Source organism: Lissotriton helveticus, chromosome 10 (assembly GCF_964261635.1).
Source record: "Lissotriton helveticus chromosome 10, aLisHel1.1, whole genome shotgun sequence".
NCBI lineage: Eukaryota > Metazoa > Chordata > Amphibia > Caudata > Salamandridae > Lissotriton > Lissotriton helveticus.
This window is the reverse complement of record NC_136071.1, coordinates 543,249,810-543,270,731: the sequence shown is the minus strand read 5'-3', so window position 1 is coordinate 543,270,731 and position 20,922 is coordinate 543,249,810. Positions and strand designations below refer to the sequence as shown.

The following is a 20,922-nucleotide window of genomic DNA, read 5'->3' as shown; positions in this document are numbered from 1 at the left end:
TGTTGCACTCTCTGTAGTGGGAATAGTAAATTTTACCCTTTGCTATCCAACACTTCCCCTACTGTTGCACTCACTGGAGTGGGAATAGTAATTTTTACACCTACACTATCCAACACTTTCCCTACTGTTGCAGTGTATGGAGTCGGAATAGTAATTTTTACCCTTCCGCTATCCAATATTTTCCCTACTGTTGCACTCACTGGAGTGGGAATAGTAATGTTTTACCCCTTCGCTATCCAACACTTTCCCTACTGTTGCACTCACTGGAGTGGGAATAGTCATTTTTACTCCTTTGCTATCCAACACTTTCCCTACTGTTGCACTTTCTGGAGTGGGAATAGTACATGTTACCCTTTGCTATCCAACACTTTCCCTACTGTTGCACTCTCTGGAGGGGGAATAGTAATTTTTACACCTACGCAATCCAACACTTTCTCATCTGTTGCAGTCTCTGGAGTGGGAATAGTAATGTTTTCCACTCCCCTATCCAACAGTTTCCCTACTGTTGCACTCAGTGGAGTGGAAATAGTAATGTTTTTCCCTTCGCTATCCAACACTTTCCCTACTGTGGCACTCACTGGAGTGGGAATAGTAATTTTTACCCCTACGCTATCCAACACTTTCCCTACTGTTGCAGTAATTGCAATGGGAATAGTACATTCTTACCCCTACGCTATTCAGCAATTTTAAAAATGTATAAATATTTTAGTATTTTATGTTATAATATAATGTTTTTATTATTATATTTTATGTTTTAGGGGTATGTATATATATATATATGTTTTAGTTAAAATATATGTTTAATATTTTAAAATTAATTAAAGGTATTAGATTATTTTTTTAAATATACATTTTTATATTTAATTATGTATATCATTGTTTAAGTTTTGGTACACAAAATGTGTTTATTATGTTTTTTTAATGTTTATTATATCTAATTAAATATATTTTTTACTTTTTACTTAATTTAATAATATAAGTGTTTTAACATTATTATTTTTTATATATAAAAAAACGATATTTTGGACTTCGATATTTTTGACATCTATATTTCTTTTTCGATATTTTTGTCATTTACATTTTAAATATAGGATGTCGATATTTTAACTATCAATAATTTTACATCAATATTTTTGACATCTATATTTTTGTCAATGATATTATGTCAGTGACTCAAGAGGCTAGTGCATGGTCAAGATAAACATTTTAGGGTACCTTTAAGTTTGCAGCTTTTTTTTAAACCTTTAGAAAATTCCCACCTTTTTCTGGAATTAATCTCTTTCTTCTCTGGATTTCTTTTCTTCAACAGATTCCCATACCATTTTCAAAGGTTCAAAAGCAGCCCTCCTGGCAGCCCTCTTGGCAACTATAGTATCCTCATCGTCTGCCCAAACAGATCTCGTGTCCCACGGTGAGTTTGCCGCCCTTCTAGCAAGGCAAAAAACAAAATATAACAGGAGAAAGTTCTACTAATATCGGTGATGTATCAAACCTTTATATTAACATGGTGAAGGGTGTCTCCTGCAGCTAAACAATCATTTACCATAATACAAACTGGATAGCACAAGCCAATGAAGCCATCCACTCTAGAGCCAGTGATTAAATACAGCTGGTGCTTGCCAGGGCTGAGCCCTGGAAATGATTTCATGACACAGTGGAACTAAACTGAGTGGCTTGAATCTATCATTTCAATGATTTGGAAACTTGCAATGATTTTCAAACTCCTTTGATAGAGAATGTGATGGTGTCGCACTGCGAATGCTTAACAGTGGAATTACAAGCCTTTTATCTGCATGCCATGCAGTTTCTGTCATCAGTAGTTGTCCTCCCTTTTTTCACAAGAGCAGGTCAAACATTAATGGAAAATATCCTAGTTTACTAATGTTGCCACATAATTGTGGCTCTGCCATATTTACCACATAATACATCATCTGCTGTATAATCTGATGATTTTAACAAAAAAAATTGTTTGTAGCTCAAAATGATCAAAAGTTACAAAAAATGTGACTTGTGTTGCTGCAAAGTGGAGAGCCCTTTGCAAAGGTTGACTGATCACCTTTCACACTGCTGCATTTGTATGCCACACTAGTTCTGAGGCAAAATCTTTGCAGTGACTGTTAGTGTCTGTAAAAATGTAAAAATAATAAAGTATCAGAAAATGTACTACATATGCCGCAGCCTTTTTTTCCTGAATAATTTAGTCAGAACTTTGACAAAAATGTTGTCCTCCGTTGCTCTAAAATTCCAGTGGCCATAAAGCAGTCAACACATGTTAAAAGTGCTTGGCAATGAAGCCGAGAGACCGTGAAATTTGTGAACTTAGGGGTCGATTAGGATGGCGGTTAGAAAAGCATTCCGACCGCCTTGGGAGTGGAAATTAAGTGTCCGCATGTACCCCAGGAATTCTAGTGGACAGATACTGCAGGAATTCTGGCAGACAGATAAGGATGAACTGCCTGAAAAATCTGACCGCAGTGGACGGATTTTATGAAACTCCAACGGGACAATCCGGAACAGCTGAAAATCTGTCTGCGGCGGTCGGATTTGCTGTGGAAAAAAACAAAACCGCCATTCAATTAGCGGAATGACTACACATGAAATTACGATATGATGGTAGCGCCAGTGGAACGATCAGTTGTTTCTGACTGCTGCGATTGCAACAAATGATGAATGGGAGAGCAGGCAGAAAGACTGTTGCATTCCCATCACCGCGGTCGAAAGCAAACACACAACAAAGCTACCAGGTGTGGCTTTAAATCTCGCTCAGCCTCAATAAACACCTAACACACCCCAATGACACATCCCCATCGCGAGTAAAAAATACAAATCCCAGGTCAACCTACCCAACACACCTGACATGGATACTCCATTTTGACCCACCCACATAGTTGAGTATGAAACCAAGCAGTTCCCTGCCCAGAATCCTTTGCACAACTCCAAACTAAAGGGCCCAACCCCACAGCACAAAGGAGAGGCAAATCAGCACACATCACATCCACACACACACACCACACACATCAACACCACCACCTTCACACTTGCAATTTTCACCCATTTGCATATCACACACCATGTCACAGAAGAAGATGCCCAAATTCACTGACAATGAGTTGTGAGTGATGGTAGATGAGGTAATCAGAGTAAAAACAAATTAGTTAGGAAGCATGGTCCAACAGATACCAGTAGCCACAAAAAATCAACTGTGGGCAAGGAAAGTCAACAAAGTCAATGCAGTAGGGACCACCCCACGCACCCTGAAGGACATCAGGAGAAGGTGGCATGACCTCAAGACCAGGGTGAAAGAGCATGCTAACAAGAACCATGAGCTGGCTCAGAGGACTGGCGGTGGCCCTCCCATTACACCACTAACATTCACCGAATGGGAGGAGAAGGTTCTTGCCACACTGTATCCAGAGAGTCTCACAGGAATACCCGGGGCAGGGGTGGCTGGTAAGCACCAACAAATGTCTACCATTACACTGCTATGTACTGTCTTGTTCAACTAGAAAGCTACACTTCCTAGACACAAATGCTCTTGCGTACAACACACTCTTCCCAACACATGTTTACATATCTAACATTTCCTTACTCTGAACCACCCCAAAGGTAGCTAGCAATATTTTCATGGGGGCATTTGTACAGGCAGCCAGCACTACAACTCTTACCAGGCACCCTTGTCCCACAGCTGAGCTGGATGGAACACTCCCCACACCCACAATAATGTGTCAGCCATTGCACTGCTCTCCCCAAACTTACGGGTAGGTCACAATCTTAACAGGGAGGGGTGTTTGTGAGTGGGAAGCGAGCATTACAACTCCCACCAGGCACCCTTGTCCCACAGCTGAGCAATATGGAGCACTCCCCCACCCGCAACCATGTGGCAGCCATTCCATTCTTCACCTTCACCTAACAGGTAGGTAGCTATCGTAACAGGGAGGGGGGTGTGTGGGTGGGAAGCCAGCACTACAACTCCCACTGGGCACCTTTGTCCCACAGCTGAGCAAGAAAGCGCACTACCCCCACGCACAGCCATGTGGCAGCCATTCCATTGCTCACCTTCACCTAACAGGTAGAAAACCATCTTAACAGGGAGGGGTGTTTCTGGGTGGGAAGCCAGCACTAAAACTCCCACCAGGCACCTTTGTCCCACAGCTGAGTAAGAAGGCGAACTCCCCCCACCAACAACCACGTGGCAGCCATTCCATTGCTCACCTTCACCTAACAGGTAGGTAGCCATCTTAACAGGGAGGGGTGTTTGTGGGGGGGAAGCCAGCACTACAACTCCCACCAGGCACCCTTGTCCCACAGCTGAGCAGGATGGAACACTCCCCCCACCCACAACCATGTGTCAGCCATTCCATGGCTCTGTCCAAACTAACAGGTAGGTAGCTATCTTAACAAGGAAGGGTGTTTTGGGTGGGACGCCAGCACTACAACTCCCACCAGGCACCCTTGTCCCACAGCTGAGCAGGATGGAACACTCCCCATACCCACAACCATGTGGCAGCTATTTCCCTCCACTGTGTTACCGAACAGGTAGGGAAACAGTGCATACACCTTGCCACCCTTCTCAAGATGCATAGAGCCATATGACTACACCAGCCCTCACATGTCATCCAACTTGGGATAGATTGAAAAGCCACATCCAGTGTGCAGACACCTAAGCGTTCATAATTTTCACAGAAATTAAACTTTGAACCACCAAGTGACATGTTGAACAAATTCAGGGCCCAGTCATGCACCTCACAGAATACAATGTGTTAGTGCCACGGTGTCAGACATGAAGGCCCATATGAACACAAAACATTCATGGTCAATCAGACAAACTAACTAAAGTACATGATATGAAAAAGGGTATGTATGACATCACAATGGCTAGTCCTTGCTTAGCTAAAAGTGATTACATGCAGAGCAAACCAAAAAGACACATCACATAAAGTTGATGTGCCGCAAGTCGTTAGATGACAACATGTCCTTGTATTCACACAATCTGCACGTAGCACATGGTTTCTATTTACATGTCACACTGTGGACAAGTAATGTAAGTACCTCAACATCATGTCATGATGTTCAGTATCTTACAGCCATACCAAGTGATTGCAATGTAAAGTGTGTGGTGTATCGCATGTAACACCCAAAAGTTGAACACCAAGTTTGTGGAGTGCACTTCAATGACCATTTCACCTCTGTGTAAGAGGAGATCCACAAGCAACTGCTGCAGCAGACAACACCAACCTGCAGAGCCAGTCTCCCCCGACCATGAACTCTCGGATGCAGACTCCTTACATTTCTCGGTTGAGGAGCAACAATCTGGTGTAGTAGTGAGTAAGTGATATTTTTTTTATTTAATTATTTAGAGTTTAGAAGTCTATGCATGTCATTTCATTCTACTGTATGTCATTACCATCAAATGCTTATCCGTTGTGACATTATTACTAAGAGACCTGATTCATGACTAGATGAATGCCGTTTTCATCCAATAAAGGATACTGAATTCAACATCAAGTTGGCGTATTTAATGAAGAATACTACACCTGGCCCGTCCGGACTGCCAGGGCGCACCACATCTCAGGCCCTCATTTTCCCATCGCCGCCTCTAACTCAGCCACAACCACAGTGGTGATCCCTGCTGCAATGACCTGTGCAGCCTCAACCATCACCACCACCACTGCTGCCTCAACACTCTTGTGTGGGTGCGCTGAGTGCCAATGCAACAGGTCCGGGTCAGTAGCGCAGGTGGGAGGGCAACTGGGGGAAAAATACAGGAGGATACTGGGACCAAAGCCCTGGCCAACATCGAAAGAGTCCTTGGGGCATATGAGCAGACCAAGGGACACATGGGCCAGGTTGTAGAAGATGTGCATGAGCTCTGTCTGCTGCTGAGGTCCATGGACACATGTATGGGCCAACTTATCCATGTGCATGCTTGTGGTACACTATGACTCCATGTTCACTTGATGACTGCTGTGGTGTCTATGTCTGTGTTAGCTGATTTGTCCCATTGATTCTAGTTGGTGTTCATGATTGGCATTTGTTGATGCAATTCTTGGTTGTGTTGGGGTATGGTGTCTGTGCATTGGTCCAGAGTGACAATGTTGTGTATTCCTGTTCTGTCTAGGGTCACATTGCCTTACCACTGTTTGACTGCACATGGCTGGGCTTGCTGGACTTCTGTGGATGTTGTTTGTGAGATTTGTGTTTGACTATTGTTTTTAGGTCTGCATTGACATCCCTGAGTGTGAGTCTGACATTTGTAGATGCACACCAGGGTGTGTGATTGGTTGTCAGTAAACTCACAGGACCTTATTTGCACCTTTAGGTGTGTTTCTCACAGGTGTTAAGTGTTGCAGGTGTGAAATGGGTAGACGAGGGGTATGTGTGAAGGTCCTACATGAGTTTGTCAGTCAGGGAGGTTGACAATGAGCCATGTGTGTTGTGCTGGCGGCATACACATGTCAAGTAAGTTGACACAGATGTGCGGCTGGTCACTGTATGGCTTCTGACACTTCCTATCATTCCTGTGCCTATCCATAGCTTGATTTGATGTATCCCAGAGATGTTCCACAGAGGTCACTTTGGTTTAACTGCAATCACAGTGCCACCCATGTCTGATTTGAGGGCCTGAGGGTAGTGTGATATGTTCTTCCTCTTGCATGTGATGTACACATGCTATGAGGCTTGCTCCATGGTTTTCCAGGACTGTGCACTTCACTTTGGGCTAGCCAATTTCTTCTCCTACATTGCTGCTGACCTATGGTATGTGTATGTGGCAGAGTGTCAGTGTGGGATCTTTCTGAATGACTTGACAAGCAGTGTGAACGGTTCAGTGGTTGTTCATATGCAGTGTGAGTCTTCATTTCTTAATTATACTCAGTTTTATTCACATAAGTGGAAGGTAGGTATGAGGAGGAGGGTTGTCCAGCACCATAACTTCTGTGCATGGTGTTCATCTTCACCTTCCCAGTCAATATACCATGCCCTTTGATGTGTGAGCTGCCAGGTCTAGCCAATCCTGGCTGATGAATTGTGCATGGAGGGGGGCACAGGAGGGGCACACCGCATGTGCAGAAATGGGTGTGGGACGCGTACTGTGGATAGGGTGAAGGTGGAGTCCTGGGAAGCTGCCCAGAATGCCCATCCCTGGCTACTACTTTGTGCACAGGTTTTCCCATGTCTTCACCACTGCAGTTACTTACCTGCGACATTGCAGTGAGTTTCGCTCTCCGCAGTCTTGCTTCCACCATCTACGAGGGGCTGATTTCTCCACTGCATTCTAATAGGCTGTTTGAGGCATTGCGATTTCTCCTGCGGTCTTGAAGTCATTCTGCACAGCGGTCTTTCTCTATTGCTCCCTCCGCCACCATTGCAGAAGGAAATTTCTGGCGGATCCCAAAACTCCACAGCGGACGGAAAATGGGCTATCTTTGCCCATTGTTATATGGCGGGCGCTAGGACCTCCGATGGTGTGCAGATAATACATTTTCCACTAGCACATTGGATGTGCCCACGACCTCCATCCTAATGAGCCCCTTAGTTTGGTGTGCATGAAAATCCTACATTGCCGATCCCTGGTGAGTTGCACTACTATTGCTGAAACAAGGCAAATGGAGGTCTCAATGGGTGAGGCGGACCGGCCTCATGGGTCATGTGACCTCAGTTACAGAGTCAACGCCGCTCTAGGGTGTTCTGCTTCATAGGCCTGCCCGCAAGCCTGGAGGTGAACTTCACTATGGATTGTGGTGGCCAGAACTTCATGGTTAACCCACACTTGCCACCACTAGGATCCACCTGCTGATGCTAAGACACAATGGCTTCTAAGGTCTAGCGGGGCCTTTTAAGGTCTAGCATAGAAATGTGCTCCCTCAAAACAGTGGTCTGGTGGACTGGTCATGAAGGCTGAACTTGGTTCCCCAGCTCTGAATTCGGCAGCTCTGGCCATATTGCCACATCATCTCCCTCACTGAAAACCATACTGCCACGCTGAGAGAAAATGGCAATGCATTCAACTACAACACAATTGTTCCCCCGCTATTAACACTTGGATGTGACTCATTTCAAAATATGCACTAAACTAGAGTAATATGCTGCCTGAAAAAAGAGTAACAACATCCTGTAAAAAGTAAAAACTCATAAGGAATACAGGATTAGGTAAAGCATGTGAAATGTAAGCAGGAACAACATGGTTACCGTAATGCTTTTATACTTATAATTCAGAAATCAATTACTGTTTTTGCCTGAAAAGTTAAGGACATGACTACAGGGCCTGGAAGGGATCCATTGAAATGTCCATTGCTTATATCCTTACAAAATGTATCTCTAAACACAGAGCTGCGGTACACATATTATAAACTGAAATAAGGAAAACAGCTGATAAGGATCACATATAACGTTTTCCACTTGAGGCATCAACCAGGTGTTTCAGTACCTCCAGGAATGGTGCACTTTTCCACCTGGGGAAAACAATGTTGTTCAAAGAAAGACGAGAAAATGAAAGTAGGGCTTCACTGGAAAACTCTTTAAAGTGGTGCTAATATGTTTGTGAATAAAACTAATGTAGACATTTTGCAACCACTATTTCTTGCTTTAGTAAAGTTTCATATTTTTAACCTTTTTTTCTCTTCTTTACGAGGATGCACGTTGGAATAGAAAATGCCAGAAAAAGGCGACATTTCCAGCAAAAGTGTTTCTTTATTTTTTGGATCAAATTCAAAGGGGGACAAATGAAGGAAACAAGAGGAACAAGAGGGTGAGAGCTGGTTCTTGAAGTGACGTTTTTCAGCAAGTGAGGAGGATCAAGGCACAGACAGAAAGAGAGGGAATAAGAGGGTGAGAGCTGGTTCTTGAAGTCACGTTTTTCAGCAAGTGAGGAGGAGCAAGGCATAGACAGAAAGAGAGGGAATAAGAGGAAGAAAGAGAGAGAGGGATGGAGGGCTGCTGACAGCAGCAGAGGAGGAGAAGTGGGCACTGTGCTTGTCTTCTCTGGGAGACAGAGTCCTTTCCTTCTCTGTCCACCCGGTCCCCGAACAACAAAGAGCAGCTGAGTGTTATCTATAGGTATTAGCTATTTCTGCCATACTGGGACATATTTTCAAAATAAAATAAGTAGGGTAAAAGATTCTATTAAATTAAAAAAGTAGGGGCTCGCCGTACTCTGCTGATTCCATCTACTTCCACCACTGGGGGTCAGCAAGAATCTGCTTCACAGAACGACCCCCAGAACTGCCTCATCTGGTGAAGCTGGGGTGCAGCGGCCTTGACTGTACGGAGAGGGGCTGAGACTTGGAGGTCCAATGGTGCATGCTTCTCGGACTGGCCTGGGAGACATGTGCATTGCTTGATTTGGGTTGTTTGGGCCACAACAATGCGCTGCTCACTAGCTGAAGGAAGCCAGTGTTCTGACTGCTATTTGGCCCAGGAGACTACTGCTGCAGAGCTCCAGCATAGTGGGGTGCTCTGAGGGTGCCTCAAACACCAAGAGGCCTGTACCAGGGACAACTTTAAGAAAAGTGGGCACCCCTATATTACATAAGGAGGCCAGTGAGGAGTCTCAGGTGAGGGCAGTGTGAGGGGCTTAGTACCAGCTGTTCTGTGAGTGCAAAGGAGAGCGTGCTAACCAAAGAATCTCTCCTGGGCCTCAGATTACTAAAAATATTTGTGCTTCACGAAGTGGGTCAACCCCGTTCCTGTGCAGAACTCTGTTACAGTCTATGCCATTCCAAATACTTTGTGAGAGAAGGCCGATCATGGTGGTAACGACAGTTCCGGCGTGGACATTGGTCTGGACACTGAATGGTCAACTCATGACAACCCCATGGGCAGTCTGGCTGCCTGTGAACCATTAAGGACTCATCGCTCAAGCAATCAAATTGCCGAAGACAGGGCAAATAGTTGCAGGTGTAATGGCTTGGCAGCATTGGCTACCAGAGCTCAAAGGAGTGGTATTGTAAAGCATGCTAAAGCCTCAGGGATGCCACCAGGCCAGGAGTAGATACCTACTGTGAGTACGATGAAAGCCAGGCATGAAGAAGCTGAGGGAGAGAGCTAGAGTATTGGCAAGTAGCAGGCACCTGGGGGCTCCTCACAAGAGCGTTATGAGATTCAAGAAGCTCTTGAGGCTTAGTTGCACTTTCAGTGGCCTGTAGCCAATCAGAGGCAGAGGAGGAGAATATGGAGTAGATTGATGGTGTTCAAGGCTCACAGACCAAGGGACCACCTTTGTCAGATAATACTACTATTCAACTTGAAATGGCACTCCAGAAAGATAGGCCTGGTCATGCTGCTGGTCCCAGTGCACCCAGGGCTGCTACTACATTATCAACTGGAAAGGTAAAGAAGTTGCAGTCGCAGGTTTTTGAAGGTGGCTCCTTAGACCTAGTCTGGTTTGGTGAAGAGGAAGAGCTACTATGGGACCTCAAAGGAGTTGAGCTTACCTCAAAAAGTGAACAATACCAGCAGCCTGAGAAACACTGATAAAAACATCAAAAGCAGGGGTGAAGTGTGGGGCATGGCTGCAAAGCGAATCATGGCGGCTGCTTGAGCGAGGTGCTCCACAGCGGCCTAACATTAATCCTGACAAAACAGCCGCTGCCAATACCAAGACGATATTACCACACATCACCGAGGGCCGACAAAGCTGAAGAGCAAGTGGATATATGGTAAAGCGGAGGAAAACAGTGTGCTGCCAGATGCCGCGAGTGGCCTGAAAGCCGCGGGCCACAGTGTACACACGCCCAGACGAATGCAGTTGGGGGTGCGCTGCTCCTCAGCATAAACTGAACCCACACTGGTCTAGGAAGAAACAGAAACTCCGCCCTGGGGACACAATCCGGCTGGACCAAGTGAGTCGGGACACCCTGGCGGGGGGACTGAGAGGACAGATCTCGGCGGCCGAAATGGGACAAGTGAGAGTCGGACCAAGGAGCGCCAGTGGCCCATGAGATAGGCCCAGCACCGGGAGTTCTTTGAAGCATTGGACAGTACCTCTAGGAGCAGGGGACACTGGGAACGGCCTCCCCCCATGGCTCAGAGGATATCCAGCGGGCCATGCACCAGTGACATCCTCGGCCCTGTGAGGCAGGATTCGGGGAGGACGTACGGTGCAAGAGTGATCAAAATTGCACTGGGCCCCTGGGGGAATACCTACATTGTTCAGAGACTGAGGATTAAGAGGTCAGAGCAATCCGTGGAGACCCTGGAGAAATGCCCTGTGGCCAGAAGCGAGCATGGGAGATGACATTAACTGTTGCAGACCATGGGAGGCACGCTTGGCTCCTGGTACACCCCTCTCTCGCCCTTCCGGGTGATGGGATCAATCAGGGCAGGTGCCACTGGGACCCAATGTGGATACTGGGGGGCAGAAATGAGAGAATGACATACCCAAGTATGGGGCAATTTTGTCTCATTATACAACCGAACACTCCTTGTTGACAGTCTCCCACAGGGCAAAAAAGAGGGAAAGCCCAATCGGACCACTGCATGCTGGTTACGTTGCATGAGTGGAGGCGGATTACTTCTAAGGTGGGAAGGGGTAGTGTACCGGCAAAACTGTGCCACAACATGAAGGAGGAGCTGAGGGCTCCCAGAGAAGGAGCTTGCAGGCTCATCAAGCCCCAGGGAGATACCCACCTAGAACTTAAACACTCCCTCGCCACAGGCAAAGCGCAGCAAAAGCAGGGTGCGTGCCTGCAAAGGAAGGAGAAGTTGTCATGGTAACTGAGGACTTGGGACAATCATATCAAGCCCTCCACAACCGCCTCAATAAAATATTAGCGGCTATAGCAGACACAAAAGCAGCCCTGCAGCAAGATATAGGGGCTGTGTCTGTTAGCCTCAGATCACTTCAAGTGGAACACCACAAACTGGTGGACAGGATGAAAAAAGTGAAACAATCAATTGAAACAATGCTACCACATTGCACGAACCACATATAACAAACTGTAGAGTCTGGCAGCAAGAGTTTCTACTCTGTAAAAACAGGTAGAAGATGCTGAGGGATGTAACAGACGCAATAATATACGCATTGTAGGATTACCTGACAATAAAGAAAGCACAGATATGGTGACTTTTTTAGAAGAATAGTTGAAGTCCACTGTGACCCCGAGTTGACTCACACCCTTCTTTTCTCTAAAGAGAGTGCACAGAGTCCCCTTGTGCCCACCGGCAGCAGGGAGGCTCTCCGGCCGGTGGAGGTACTCCTCTTGCATAACAAAGACCGCAGCATTTTAATACGACAGGCCTATAATAATGGACCTTTTGCCATGGACAACAAGATGGTGTCTATTTTTCCAGAATTTACAGCCAAAGTGCAGGCCCAGTACACCTCCTTTTTAGAGGCCAAGAAGGCATGGAAAGGGAATCCTTAATGTTCCCAGCAAAATTAAGAATCACTCTAGACGGAGCTACGTATTTCTGCCACTCACAGGAGGATGTGTGCACCTTGTTGGAGACTTTCAGAAAATGTGGTCCAATGGCTCAGGAAACACGGCTCTAAGCTGCCCAAACCACAGCAAAAAAGACTATCACGCTCATCCAGGAGAACCCCGCTACAGAAACCCTCTGCTTCGCTGACGGTACAGGAGAGCAAAGCTGCCCTGCAAGCTGTGGCTGAGGTCCTAACACAACAAACGGAGAAGAGTAGCTTTGAGAAAACTTCAGAACACAGTGCGGAGTATTCTGAATCAGAGGCCTCAGCCAGAAGCGAGATGTCTATACCAGTTGTAACTCCACAAACTGCTGATAATATCATCTGTACTGGTCACAGCGACCTGGTGAAGAAGCACACGAGTACAAGATTGATAAGATGTATGGGTTCCCGACGGCAGGAGGGAAACGTTTCCCAGCCAGGAGATATAGAGGCCTATGTCGATAAGACATTCAGTGACTAAAGCCTTTGCACCCCCAACATGATAGTCCTGGCTGGATGGGAAACAGGGACAATCTTGCAATAATTGTTTTCTGTTTTTACAGGTTTGGGAGGCCAGCAGATGCAACGCTGCCCGGGGGAAAGGGAGTTAATTGTTGGGGTAATGTGGTGCTATCTGAAGGGTTGTTGTTGTTGCATGCCAAGATGTCCACCAGAGGTTGGAAGACCTGGGGGGAAAAAAGGGAGATATAATCCAAGACAATCCCTGTCATGTCGCTAGTACACAAAGATGTTAAGATGCTCTCCTGGAATGTAAGAGGCATGGGGTCAATGGCCAAACAACACAAAATTCATAGCTACCTCACACGCCGAGGCATACATGTGGAGATGCCAGGGGAAACATACCTTTCTCTGGAAGAGAGTGCCCGACTGAGACCCAGATGGCGCGGTCAATTGTACGGTACGGTCACTTGTATGGTCACTTGTACGCCAGCACATACTCTGCATTCTCAAGGGGCACCTTAATATGGATCAGAGCAGGCAGCCCCATTGAGGTGAGCAAAGTTCTCACAGACCCAGAGGGCAGATATGTCCTGATACAGGAAAAGATCCTAGGTAAGGAACTCAACCTTGGAAACATTTATGCACCAAACCATGATCAAATCTAGTTCCTATACCACTTGTCAAAACAGTTCTCTATACTCGACACTTCCCACATGTTGCTCGAGGGGATTTCAATATCGTAGCTGACATAGAAATGGCTAGGTTGACTTCCCGTTGAATGACATCCCGGTAATTAAGGTGACTAAGGAGTTTTTAGAGTGTCTGGATGGATGGGATATGGGGGATATTTGGAGACTACAGCATGGACATAATCAATCAATCAATCATGCCATTTGTATAGCGCACTACTCACCCGGGAGGGTCTCAAGGCGCTTGGGGAGAGGGGTATGGTACTCCTCGAACAGCCAGGTCTTGAGTTGTTTCCTGAAGGCGAGATGGTCCTGGGTCAGCCGAAGGTGGATGGGGAGGGAGTTCCAAGTCTTGGCAGCCAGGTAAGAGAAGGATCTTCCTCCGGCGGTGGCTCTTCGGATGCGTGGTACGGCTGCGAGGTACGGCTGCGAGGGCGATGCTGGTGGACCGTAGCTGGCGGGTGGGCGTGTAGAAGGTCAGGCGGTCGTTGAGGTACTTGGGGCCCAGGTCGTGGAGAGACTTGTGTGCGTGGGTGAGGAGCCGGAACGTGATCCTCTTGTCGACAGGGAGCCAGTGCAGGTTCCTCAGGTGGCTGGAGATGTGGCTGCGTCGGGGGACATCCAGGATGAGTCGGGCGGAGGCGTTCTGGATGCGCTGGAGTCTTTTCTGTAGCTTGGCTGTGGTTCCGGCGCAGAGGGCGTTTCCGTAGTCCAGTCGGCTGGTGACGAGTGCCTGGGTGACAGTCTTCCTGGTCTCGGTCGGGATCCAGCGGAAGATATTATTCATAATACTCCCATTTGTATAAATTGCACACCAGGCTAGACATGTGTACCTGCTCAAATACTCTGGGACAGTCGATTACCCTCACGGAATACCTGGGGTGCACTATATCGGATCACAGCTCTTTGTTGTTGTGTATTCACCCCTTATCAGAGCCCACGTTAACCCCCCACATAGACCCTGGACCCTGCTCTCCTGGAAGTTGGCTTGTTTTGTATGTCATTACAAAAGGTCATCACAGAACACTTCATGTTTAACCAGGACTCTGCCTCTTCCAGGGCGACAGAGTGGGAAGCCTTTAACGTGGTTGTACAAGGACAATGGTTGGGCCACAAAGTAGGAATGAGGAGGGAAATCCTGGTGGAACTCAACCCAACTACATGAGAGGGAAGCCCACTTAGCCACATATGGGGATGCTCAGGAAGAATCAAGTGACTTAAGACAAAAATACGATGAAATGTTAGAACGATTGAAATGCTGACACCCGAGAATATTAGTGGCGGGTGCACATGGAGGAAGGTAGAGTGGGCAAATTGCTTGCCTGCCAAATCTGCCCTGAACACAAGGGAGAACCCCTAGTCCCCAGATACAACTGACAGGGGTGGAGATTAGCGAAGTAAATTGTACATTTCGGTTCTATTATGTCAAATTGTACTGTGAACCTCAATCGCAACTGAGACCATAGCAAACTACTTGGCACCCCTTCCCCTAATGGTTATACTGACCAACGCAAGACTTTAGGGGGTTGGTAACCAAAATGGAAATCAGGGCAACATTGAAAGAGATGGCTAGAGGGAAAACACTTGGCCCTGATGGTTTGCCAGTGGAGTTCTATACCACCTACACTCAAACCCTGGCACCGAAATTAGAGGAGCTGTATGTAGAGACCTGGGAAAAGGGGAAAATGCCCTTCTTGACCAGGGATACGCTAGTCGTGCCTCTCCACAAGACTAAAAAGCCACACCCACAGGTATCAGACTTTCGCCCACTATCGATGTTCAACACAGATTTAAAAATTCTGAGAAAATTCTTAGCCACACATCTTGTGCCAAATATGACCAGTTTAATACATACAGATCAAAATGGGTTTGTGCCGACCAGATCCACCTCATGGAACATGCGGTCATGTTTTCTGTGCTGCACCATTCAGACCAAGACCATTACCTGGAGGCACTTATAATATCCATAGACTTAGAGAAGGCATTTGATTCAGTGAGGTTGAGCTTTCTTGAAAGCACAATGGAACGAATGGGACTAGGGGAAGAATTGATTAGATGGATGAATATACTATATATGCACCCATCTGCTTGAGTTAGGACAAACGGAGTGATCTTGGAACCCTATAATATACATAGAGGCACTAGAAAGGAGTGTCCGATGTCCTGGTTTTTGTTTGCTATTGCAACAGAGCCTTTAGAGACAATCTTTCGGCAACAGGCACACCTTATTGGTATTCAGCTGTGACATATGCCTCACATGATTTCTCTCTATGCAGATGATCTGTTGCTATATTTAAGAGAGGGAGTGGGAGCACAGCGGGCTTTGGACATGCTGGATGAGTATGCAAACCAAGCAGGGCTCAGAATTAATAAATCTAAGACCTGTGCTTTCCCCTTAAGGGGAGACCAAGTGCAGCCAGGGACTCTCCCGACGGGTCTGGTGTGGGCCTCCCATTTGTTCAAATACCTGGGAGTCCAGATCTTCCATAGGTTAGAAGACTTGCAAGAGGGCAGCCTTAACCTAATTATTAGATCACTGAGGACATCCATACAGTTTTGACCCTCCCTCAGGCTGTCACTGATGGCCCGAGTAGCACTCTAAAAAAAGATCATGTTACCCAGATTGTTGTACCACTTTGTGAATCTTCCGGTGGTGATAACCCTAAGCTGGTTCTCGAACCGGAATCAATATCTCCGGTATTTGATTTGGGATGGGAATGAAATAAGGTAGCCTTGGAAATAGTAAAAATGGCAGCTGAAAATAGAGGACTAGGATCCTCAGTCTGTACTGACAATCTATGGTTAGGATCATATTTACCGCCAACTAATCTAACCAGTTTTAACTCTGTTTGGAGATCATACACTGACAGCAGTGCGTGCATAAAGTGAATGTATTTGGCGCACTTATTCCCCATCCTATTTTGGCAACTACAGCACCTCTCCCCTGCTCTGAATGAGTGTAAATAAGTTGGACGAGATGCCATCGACCATCTCATTATTGAGAACAACACAATAACTATGTTTTCAGGTCTGTCTATGTATCGTCTGTGTGTTTTCGATCTTCTCTTAAATGAGCTGACGCCACCCTGTACATTACAGAAGTGGGACCACTCTTCCACTTCTAAAACAGGGTTCTTTATGAAATGCTTGTTTGTTTGAATTTCATATTTTAACACTAACCTTTTTGGTCCTGATGAATCGCCAAGGATCTTTATGACCATCGTGGGGCGCAAAACATGTCAACCTAATGTTTACTAGAATACATTTTTACGAAATCAGTAACACATAACCTACAGGTTTTTTAACCTGAGAGGGGAACCAACATTTAAGGAAATCTTTATGGCATCCCCTAGCCAGTTTTTATCATTCACTCACTCACCTTCCTCTCACAACCCCTCTTAACTGAAAATCTCATACCCTCACTCATCATACGGCGTACTTAAAAGACCTCCGCCAAAGTGACCATTCAGGGGACCCATAGGTATAAGGTATACATTTTAATTTGCATAGTTAATTAAAACTTTTGCAAAAAGCCAACATATTCAAAAAGCCAAATAAATACATATATTACACATTCCTTCATGGATGTTATGTTAAAAAGTTTCAAATTATTATTATTTTTTCTGGTTAAACAGCTTTACAGTTAAGAAGTCTGTTTTCCGTCTGCGTGCTGCAGGCAGCATCCCAGGCCATCAGCAGATTTCCCTCTCCCTGTTTTACCTTGGCAGTTAACCCCTAAGTTAAAGTACCATCAGCTCCATGTGGCGTGTTCTCAACTGCTGTGGAGTCTGACTACCTTGTCCAATCCGAAATGAAGTTCTTTTCAATGGGGAGAATTTCTTCGCTGTGCCTTAAGGTGCCGCTCATATATTTGCCACCTGGTTTCCTTAGATCAGCATTTCCGGCATTTTACTTCCACACAGTCTCAGGTACTTCACTAAGCAGCAGTTGAGTTGTGGATCATCGGATGCGAAACATGCCAGCAGAGCTCGCCTCCTGGTACGAATCCCCAACTGGTCAAAATGTCGCTTCAGCAGTTGTTTCCGTTCCTTGGGGAGTTTTTTACAGGAACACAGCAGATGCAGCACATTTTCATGAGCTGATCTGCATAACCGGCACAAAGGACCCGCTTTCTCTCGCACTGTTTTGGCCTCTTTTGGGGCATAGCCCGTCCTCAGTTTCAGAGCTACCCTTTCCCACTTGCTCTGTAGTTCCTGCTTGCGTATGTTGGACCCTATCTGTTCCATTTTCCTTGTTTCCTTGCAGTTTTGTTCCTGGACGGATATGGTTGGGCTCCTGAAGTGACCCAATGTTGGTGTCATGTATTTGGAGGTTGGCTGACCTGTTGTTCAGAAGCTGCCTGTCTATTGCCTTTGCATCTTCCCTATTGTTGAAGTGACTGTGAATGGGGTTGATTGAGTTCCCCAGAGTAGTGTTCCTCACTTCAGACATGGGTACAAGTGGAGGCCCCAGATTTCCATTGCCTGAGGTCCTGCTTTGTCTCAATTGATTGGGTTCTAGTTGTTGTTTTTTCTTCATTTCTATTTTTGGGTCGGTTTACGGAAATAATTCCAATGGACTTTCCATTTAAATGTGACTGGGGAGAGGCATCACCCTCTGCCTCACAGCTAATCTCAGACCCAGTGCCTTCTTGCTTCCCAATTGGAGAATTTTGGATCGTGCTAGACATCTTGGCAATGCACTTTGTGTTCGTTGCTACTTATAGTGAGTTATTTTGACCTGATGTCTCTTTTGGCAATGCCGTTGGCCCGAAAAGTCATTTAAAACTATCTATTCATATTGAGGGTTTGTTTCTGATTCCTGCTCTTTCGTTTTTGTGCCTTTCTTTGTTTTGCGTTCAATTTCATTTCCCCCTTATCTGCCTCAGCAGGTTCCCACCTGTGACTTTGGCTAAGTGTCATGGTTGATGGTTGCACGCTTTTCTCATTTTGGGCTTAGATTTGTAAATTCTGGTTCATTTGTGCAGAGTGATCCATTGGTGCAAGCGCACCCCAGTGGGTAACTATATCATCACCAGTCCCCTTCGGTGTGTGCCCTCCTCTAGACTGTGTTTGGACTTGATTAGATGCTTTCTTCAGTTGTGATCAGAGGTTGGTCAGCATCGAAGGCAGGGTTGCTAATTTGTCCACAATTGGACAGCATCCGCAGGCATGATGCTCAACTGATGGGTGCTCCTGGAGGTTTTTTAGGGTAGTGTTTAGCGTTTCCAATTTGCCATTGATAGCTACCACCAAAACTGCCAAGGTGTTTAGAAGTGTTAGTTGCATTTCCATTTTGTCGGTTTGGTATTGCAAAGCCTCTACTAGAAGCTGCACGTTTTTTTGCAGGCTTGCCCAGTCATCTTCACGGTCTAATTTTTGCTTGTTGTCTTTGAGGTTGCCCAGGTGATGACTGTCGGCTGTTTTTTCTATATCAGTTTGATGGGTTCCAATTTTGTGCATTTAACATTTAGATGAGCCATTAAGATGTTTGTGTGGCCCTTCAGCTGCCTGGGGGACCTTGATTCTTAAGTTTTCTGGGGATTTACACCTGCATGACTCCTCCTGGTAGGTTGCCAAGAGTGCCTCCCGCTCTTGCTTTTCTAAAGATGAGTACTGCTCTGACTCTTCCCGATCTTCCATCATGCAGGTTTGGGTCGTCAGTCCATTCATTTGACAAGGGACAGTCCATATTCTGAGCTCTGATTTTCCTTGATGTTTTCCGGTGTGCCCCTGTGGTCTTCAGTTCCTCCGAGCTGGCCGTTATTGCCAGTATGTTTCCTGTATGATTTCCAAACTCGTGTATAGCTAATGGGTCAGTTGAAACGCAATTGCCCCCATCATATTTGTATTGGTTCGCAGGTTTAGGCTTTAAGGCCTTTGTGGCCATCGGGGCTGTCTTGCACTGATCCCTTTGTGTTGCTGTGAACGTTTCCCATATTTCCAATAGTTCTTGCTTTAATTCCCAGTCTTGGTATGTTTCTTGAGTGGCCCCAAAGTGTCGTTTCTGGGGCTTTTTCTCCGCCGTCTCCGGTGACTGTAGGACTCGGTTAGCAGGGGCACATTGGCCATGTGGAGCTAGGCTTGGGGCTGTCAAATCCAGCCTTTTCGTCCATGACTCCAATGCCTTCATCTTCTGTCCCTTCAGTCGCCACAGCGGTCGCTGTCTTGTCACTGTCCTCTTGGCATATAAGCGGGAGTGGGGTTGGAAGACCTGCGGCCGTGGTAGGGCACGAGAGCAAGGTGTCACCTGCATGCTTTAGAAAACAGAATTTTGTCAAAATGTTGGGCTGAAATAGGTGATGCTTGACCGTTAATCCCCTCTGCATTGTGTTTCTTGGTTCTGGTGTTAATGCAACTACAGTGTCCACTTCCTGTGCCACAGGTCTACTTTTTGCCTGAGGCTCGCCCTCAAGCTCAGCAGGTGTTTTTGGCTTCCTTTTTCGCTTGCTCACACTGCTTACGCTGTTTGTTCCTCTGGCAGTTTTGGTTGCCCCGCATACCCACCCTGACCTCATGGTTTATTGTACTAGTAGGTCCTGAGTTGTCCTTGGAGGTCTTTATTTGAGGTCTTCATTTGGGGCGCTGGGAAAAATACTAGTGTTATGAAAGAGATTGAACTAGAATGAATTGCCAATCTGTGTGGCGGAAATGAAGTGAAGTCAAGTGAAGTGAAGGTATTGTTTGGCCCCCGCAGTGAGCCCGATAGACCAATGGACTGGTTGTCCAAGTCGATTATCAGGGGCTATTTTCAGACTTAAAACAGTTTGCCCTGGTTGATTGGTTAATTGATTAGACAGCTTGCTGCCTTCTTGTTCCTCGCACGTTGTAACCTCCACGGCTCGCCGGACCCGCTGCGCGGGTCCCGCAGCGCCATCTCATCAGCGGGAGTCGCTGGGGGTATTGTGTGACTTCAAGGTAATTCCTGGGCTGAATTGGCGTGGAGCAGGGCTGCGAGTGTGAGACAGGGACTCCGTATCCCAGGAGTCCCTGTGCGCCCAACAGTCTACACCTGGGCCGCTCTCCCTGCAGGACACGCCCCCTGTTCATCTCTACTCCTATTAAAGGCTGACATTACCCCCGCTGCGCGGGAGCGACCGGGAGAAGCCCGTGACAAGGGCGGGCCCTCTGTGGCCCTCCGAGGCATGAGGAGACTGGACTGGGCATAACCCCTTGACCGATTTTTATCCTTGTGCAAGCTTTAAGTAAGTCCACCCTGTTCTAACATTTATAGCCGGCTGACTTTTACAAATGTCATTGCCACCTTTAAGTAAAGACATAGCCATGTCGGACAAGTCAGGGGGTACGCTTAATGGAACCCTGGACAATTATTTTACAAAGACTGCGGGTGATGTCCCCAAGGAAATTG

General features: G+C 46.4%; 1 long non-coding RNA gene across 1 annotated transcript in view; it reads right to left on the bottom strand.

The window, feature by feature from the left end:
• The window catches only part of LOC144785395 (uncharacterized), a 302,873-nt gene that overhangs the window by 62,325 nt on the left and 219,626 nt on the right, over positions 1-20,922 (bottom strand). Inside the window, exon 2 of the long non-coding RNA XR_013601854.1 lies at positions 1,260-1,428. This is a non-coding gene — a long non-coding RNA (uncharacterized LOC144785395). The remainder of the gene's footprint in view (positions 1-1,259; positions 1,429-20,922) is intronic.